General features: G+C 48.8%; 1 pseudogene; it reads right to left on the minus strand.

The window, feature by feature from the left end:
- Positions 1-3,923: 3,923 nt before the first annotated feature.
- LOC119360415 lies at positions 3,924-6,774 on the minus strand (annotated as a pseudogene).
- Between the last annotated feature and the right edge of the window lie 243 nt (positions 6,775-7,017).

The raw sequence follows: 7,017 nt of genomic DNA on the forward strand, positions 1-7,017 counted from the left end.
TAGAATAACTGATTTAAGGATCATTTATTATGCAGGATCTTACAGAAAAGAATACCCAACTATCCCAGGAGTTTCAAGAGTGCAAGGCCCAACTTGAGGCCGCACTATCCGCGCCAAGGTAAGCCACAGAGACCCCCTCTGGTAATATATGCTTCAAAAGAGAAGTAATTTGCGGCGTGTGTATAAGTCTGATAATAATATTGCAGATGGCGCCGAAATAGATCCGGACAGGCAACAGCTACTACGCCGGTTAAAGGCCGGCGAGAATGTGCTTACAAGGGTGAGGCAAGAGAAAAATAATCTCCAAGATGGCAACACCCAGCTGGGTGAGGAACTGAAGGATGTTCGAGCCCAGCTGTCTGACTCCGTTAAGGAGAATCGGCGGCTTCGTCACGACATTGCTTGAGCGAACTTTTGAAAAGAAGAGTTCGGCAAGGAAGTCGATTAACAGAAATATGTCTGTAGGTATGCTCACAGGTCGTCTTGCAGAGGAAATGCCCGGTTCAACGGGTGACCTACTTCCCGAGCTGCTGCAACTGCACGAACGAGTTCGGCAGGTGATGAGAGGCGTCGCCCAGGCCTTGTGGCCATCCATCTCCCTACCCGAAGGCCTTGGAGAGTTTGCAGAGAAGCTTCAGGGAGCACGGCGGCGCTTCCAGCTATGGAAGATATCGGCCTGCCATCAAGGCGTCAGGGAGGCCTGGGCCATGGTGAAGACGCGGTACACGAAGGCTGACCCAAACCACATGGCCGAGGTCGGACCTGTGGGGCCCGATGGGAAGGAGATCCCTGTGAGCTTAGTGTACGGCCAAGTAGAGTTAGCCGCAAAGTATTCCCAGCGAGACTGTAAACTAGACAGCCTATTAGATGGTATTGAAGAGGAATACAACCGGTCAATTTGACTATGCAATTTAAAATGACATGTAAAATGCCTTCTAGCCGGATTGTAGATCGTTTGTCGTAGCGGACCTTTTCACTAAAACCTCGGGACCCGACAGTCCGGAGTGTGTCCGAATACCCTCGCGGTTATGTAAGAATCGGGGCATGCATGGAGATCAGGTGTAGGGGTCATAAGTGCTTTATCAGACAAGTGCCCAACTAGTTATGTTATATTACATGGTTAGTAAGAAACATCTTCCAGGGAGAATAGTTCCATTAGGGGTTCCTTTCCCTGGGAGGCATGCCCTAAAGTGCATGTCCGGACTGCGAAAAAAGCAGAAAAACATCTGGGGGCAGATAAATGAATAAGTAAGAATTCGCCTTTTAGTTCACCGACCGAATATTCCCTTAAGAACGCTAGCTTTCGGCTTCACCCAGTCTGAGGTACACGTCTGGCTGGCCCGGCGGTAACAATCGCAGAGGTGCTCCCTTTACCATCTAGCCGAATAATCGGGAACGTAGGGGTAAGCACAGGAGCCAGGCAACCCAGCTTGGCCAAAACTTAAGTCATATCGATGCATATAATGGTGAATAAAAGGTACATGCGGAAGTGTGACATATGTGTTGGGCATAAAGCCCGTATAAATAAGCTTATGTTAAAGAAGCCCCCAAGTATACTGAGCGCGGATAACGCGTCAAGTGTGTGCGAACAATGCGCAAACGAGCCTTCAACGGCTTCAGAAAAAAGGAGGGAGAAGGGGAGAAATAAAAGACAGTTAAAGTATAAAATATAGACGGAGGAAGGAGACAAACTCAGAGTCCGGCGCTAGGTGTAGAATCTTCGGAGACGGGCTGCGTTCCATGGGTTCGTCTCAAGTCGGTTATCCGATGCGTTCCGCAGACGGTATGCTCCGCCGGTCAGGACTTGGTCGATGATGAAGGGACCCTCCCATTTGGGCCTGAGTTTGTCCTTTTTCTTGTCCGGCAGGCGTAGAACTAATTCGCCAACATTGTAAGCTTTGGCCCGTACTTCTCTGCTTTGGTATCTTCGAGCCTTCTGTTGATATAATGCAGAACGGGCTTTTGCCACGTCGCGCTCCTCCTCCAAGGCGATCAAACTGTCATGCCGATCGAGCTCGGCTTCTCTTTCTTCGTACATGCGCACGCGAGGTGAGTTATGAATTATGTCGCAGGGCAAAACTGCCTCTGCGCCGTACACCATAAAAAATGGTGTGAATCCGGTAGTGCGATTGGGCGTGGTCCGCAGCCCCCAGAGTACGGAGTCGAGCTCCTCTACCCAGTGCGTATTAGATTCCTTGAGGGACCGCACTAGTGTGGGTTTAATGCCACTTATGTTTAGACCATTTGCTCGCTCGACTTGACCGTTAGTTTGAGGGTGATAGACTGAAGCGTAGTCGAGCTTGATGCCCATGTTTTTGCACCAGAGTTTGACCTCGTCTGCCGTGAAGTTCGTGCCATTATCAGTGATGATGCTATAGGGGACGCCGTAACGGTGTACTACCCCTGATATGAAGTCTATCACCGGTCCGGATTCGGCCGTCTTAACAGGCTTTGCCTCTATCCATTTGGTGAATTTATCCACCATGACCAATAAGTATTTTTGCTTGTGGGTTCCTCCTTTAATGGGTCCGACCATGTCAAGCCCCCAGACCGCGAACGGCCAGGTGATGGGTATAGTTTTGAGGGCGGTGGGTGGCATGTGACTTTGATTAGCAAAGAGTTGGCAACCGACGCATCGTTGGACTAAGTCCTGAGCATCTGCCTGGGCCGTCGGCCAATAAAATCCTGTACGGAAGGCCTTGCCTACAAGGGCCCGGGCTGCGGCGTGGTGCCCACCGGGTCCGGCATGAATTTCAGCCAGAAGATTTCGCCCTTCCTCTTCGGAGATACACCTTTGAAGGACTCCGGTTGTCCTTTTCTTATAAAGCTCTCCCTCATGGACCTTATAGGCTTTAGATCGCCGTACAATACAGCGGGCCTCGTTTTGGTCCTCGGGAAGTTCCTGCCTAGTTAGGTAGGCTAGGAATGGTTCCGTCCACGGGGCAATGACTGGCATTATTTCGTGGGCTGAAGGTGTTATTTCATTGCCAGAACCGCCGATTGTGTCAGAATGTTCGGTGTCGGGCGGTGTGGTTAGGTCCGGATTGTTGTTTCCGGACTCCCCTTCCCATAGTACGGATGACTTGAACAGCCGCTCTAGGAAGATGTTAGGAGGGACAGCATCGCGCTTTGCGCCAATGCGTGTCAATACGTCCGCCGCCTGGTTATTGTCCCGGGCTATATGGTGAAATTCGAGCCCTTCAAACTGAGCTGACATTTTTAGGACGGCGTTACGGTAGGCTGCCATTTTCGGATCCTTGGCGTCGAAGTCTCTATTTATTTGGGATATCGCGAGGTTCGAATCCCCGCGCACCTCTAGGCGTTTAATGCCCATGGAGACCGCCATCCGAAGGCCATGTAGAAGGACCTCGTATTCGGTTGCGTTGTTGGAGTCCGTGTACATTATCTGGAGTACGTATTGGACTGTGTCTCCGGTTGGGGACGTCAGGACGACGCCAGCCCCCAGGCCGGCCAACATTTTGGAGCCGTCAAAGTGCATGATTAATATCAATGCAAAATATCAATGCAAGAATACTTTCCAATAATATCAATGCAAAATACTTACCATCTCCTTCTTACCTTTGCAGCACGCCTGCAAAAAGAACGATGTAGTAGTATATTGCTTTTGTTGCTGCTACGCTTGCTGATTACATACACTCTCAAGAAGAGAGGGCACCATCTATTGGCTGCTATCGAAGCGGTCTAAACTGCAGCACATCTTTCTCAGCACGTATGTTAACAGAATAAAGCAACTGTACAATGCATGTTTATATTCCATAGAAATAAATATGATATCTCTATCAAAATATCCCGTCAAAATATTCCATAGAAATGTATTGGACACGTTTCTAGTTTCATAAAATGGAGGAAAATATTATGACTCGATGCCTTTATACCATGTTTCATACAACAGAGTAATCATTGCCGGCACGTTGGTCGTCTTTCCTAAAAGAAAGATACATTTTGATTCATGGATGCCTTTATTATTCGATAATAACGAAGCGGTGCTAAGTACGTTTACATAACACGAGAGTGTAATGTTACATTTCTCGCTTTTTCAGCTTAACCATGAGCCCATTTTTCATCTCCAATATACAAGACGGCTTGGCCTGGATGCTTTGCCCTTCCATCACCTCCACATCAAAGTTCCACAGAGTTGAGGCGATGACGGTCTTCATCTGCATAACCGCGATGTCCTTGCCGAGGCACATCCTCGGGCCCGAGTTGAAGGCCAAGAACTTGTGAGATGGTACATATCTGAGCTTGTTGCCATCCTCCGAGAGCCACCTATCTGGATTGTAGTTGAGGCAGTCTTTACCCCATATGCCCTCCATTCTTCCCATGGAATGGAGAGAAATAAAGATGGTGTCACCGGCGTGCACCTCACGGCCACTCGGCATGATATCATCAGCGGCCACCACCTTGCGCTTGAGAGGTGCTGCTGGGTGCAACCTGAGAGTCTCGTACAAGACGGCTCTTAGATAGACTAGAGATTTGGTCTCGTTCGGCTCAAAGATCACCATGGAATCCACACCGTCCGCTACTTTGCGTGATGCAATGGGTGAGAGTTCTTTGCGGATGATTGACACAACTTTAGGGTGTTGGGCGAGGTTGTAGAAAATCCATGTTAACGTCGCTCCAACTGTGTCCCTGGCAGCGAGCATGTAGCTAATGATCATCGCACAGAGCAAGTCATCATCGTCATAATTGGGGTCGTTGAGGAAGGAAGACAAAATATCTATACCCTCTTGTTCCTCGTCATTGCCAACACGACATGTGTTGACCTTCCTCCTGTCCATCATCTCCATGACGAAGGCACATAGCACCTGTGTGTGCTGCCTTGAGCTTCCTCTCAGGGCCCATGTTTAGCCACCTGATCAACCTCCAACAAGAAGCTGGCATCATGACTTGGAATAAGGCCACCTCCATGACCGTGTCCATGGCAACGGCAGCGTCCATGGGCGGCATGTCCCAAGAAAGGAGACCAGGGTCCACATCGAAGAGAGGAGTAGCAGCCATGTCAAACATAAACCTTGACATGAGTTCTTGCATGTTGAATGAAGTGTCGGTGCTTGCCATGTGTGCAAACAATGGGAGGAGGCTGTTCTCTACCTTGTTGCGGCAGCAAGCCTCCATCCTTGCAACCAACCGCGGGCTGCTGAGTACACCCTTGATTTTCGCACGCTGTCGACGGGCTGGCTCACCGTCGATGGTGAAGATGCTGCCACCCATGATGTCGAAGATCGCGGCGAACTCTGCACCCTTGGGAAAGTTGGTGTAGTTGGTCGTGAAGATGTGCCGGATGTTGGCAGGGTCGCATGTGACGAAGAACCGCATCCCGGTTCCAGGAGGGCCGTGCGCCCTAAAGTTGTGACCTGATCCAGCAAGGACAAGGGTGAAATAATCCTGCAAGTTGTGGAGATTGGCCACGAACGATGGGAACATGTGCAATATTGGCCAGTTTGTTGGGATCACCGCTGGGTTATTTGATCTACAGCCAGCCCTCAAGCACAAGTAGTATATGGAAGAAGCAGAACGAGAGCTGTGGAGATGAGCAGCTCTTGCGATAACATGATTGACATTGTGATCACGGGTATGGGATATGCTACTACTTAGATGTATCTTTCCCCGGGCATGCATGGCCATGGCTTTATATATACACACAAGTTCCGTCCATAATACTATCACAGTCAATTGGTAATGTATAAATGCACTAGCAGTGACGATGTGTGCACATGTAAGTTTTTTCTCCATTGGTTCTGTACTAGCTAGTGAAGGGGAGCCTTGGCGCAGTGGTAAAGCTGCTGCCTTGTGACCATGAGGCCATGGGTTCAAGTCCTGGAAACAGCCTCTTACAGAAATGTAGGGAAAGGCTGCGTACTATAGACCCAAAGTGGTCGGACCCTTCCCTGGACCCTGCGCAAGCGGGAGCTACATGCACCAGGTTCTGTACTAGCTAGTACTATGATATGTTAGTGTCAACATAACTGAAGTTCATTAATTGGGTTGGCTGGGGGCAGCATGCATTACTCTGATACAGAGGCCAGGGTAATCCTCCTTTTCTAGAAAATAATTAATTGAGTCGGCCACATATATATAGGTGCCTGGTTGGTCCAAAGCCTATGGTTAGTGCAGAAAGCAGGTGGCAGTTGGCAGATTTGGCGTCAATAAGTATGTTGAGTACGCTACAGTACTTGATAAGTTTCTCTTATACTAGTCTTTGGTCTTATCGAAAAACACTTCTGATATTGTTTTGGCAAGCATCCTGATGCAGACCCTCCAAGATAAGATAGACTCCTCCACAACACCGTACTCAAATAGGAGAGCTACTGCAACCTCTTAAATAAGTGTGCGGTCCTTCATGTTCACACCCATTTGGATACGACTTGAGTGTATGCAACATATGCTGGCATGACTATATCACCATTTACATGTGTTGTAACTGACCTATTCACAAGATAGTTTGTTTTCATTTCTCTACAAGTGCAACAATATTACAAGACGACACGATGGAATGATACCATCGACGTTGTTTCCTACATCATCAATTTAAGGCTGAATTCACTGCTTTGACCCTTTTTTAACTTAAGCAATATCTGACCCCCAGTTTAAAGAAAAATCATGATTTGAGCTTTTTCCTACCACCGAGGTCAATGATGGTAGGATCCTACCGTGACTGTCCTCGGCGGTAGGACTTAACTGAGCTGTAACGTACGTTTAACGCGGAAAAATACCCTACAGCCTGGTAACACATTATAACCTACCTACCGCCATGGTCCTTAGCGGCGGGGTGCTATTGGCTTTCATTTCACACACTACCTCCGCTGCACACCTGCTTTTGCTTGCACATAATTCCCGGTGTGATATACAACCATGAGTACTGTAGTAAGGGCATCTCGAACGCCGACTCGCAAACCTCCTGCATATGTTCGGATCATGCTGTTTGGACCGCGAAGCCATCCACGGGGTCTTGTATTGATCCGCGCCGCGGTCCGGGTATGTTTTCTCCCGCAAACC

This window comes from Triticum dicoccoides, chromosome 2B, assembly GCF_002162155.2.
Source record: "Triticum dicoccoides isolate Atlit2015 ecotype Zavitan chromosome 2B, WEW_v2.0, whole genome shotgun sequence".
NCBI classification, from domain to species: Eukaryota; Viridiplantae; Streptophyta; class Magnoliopsida; order Poales; family Poaceae; genus Triticum; species Triticum dicoccoides.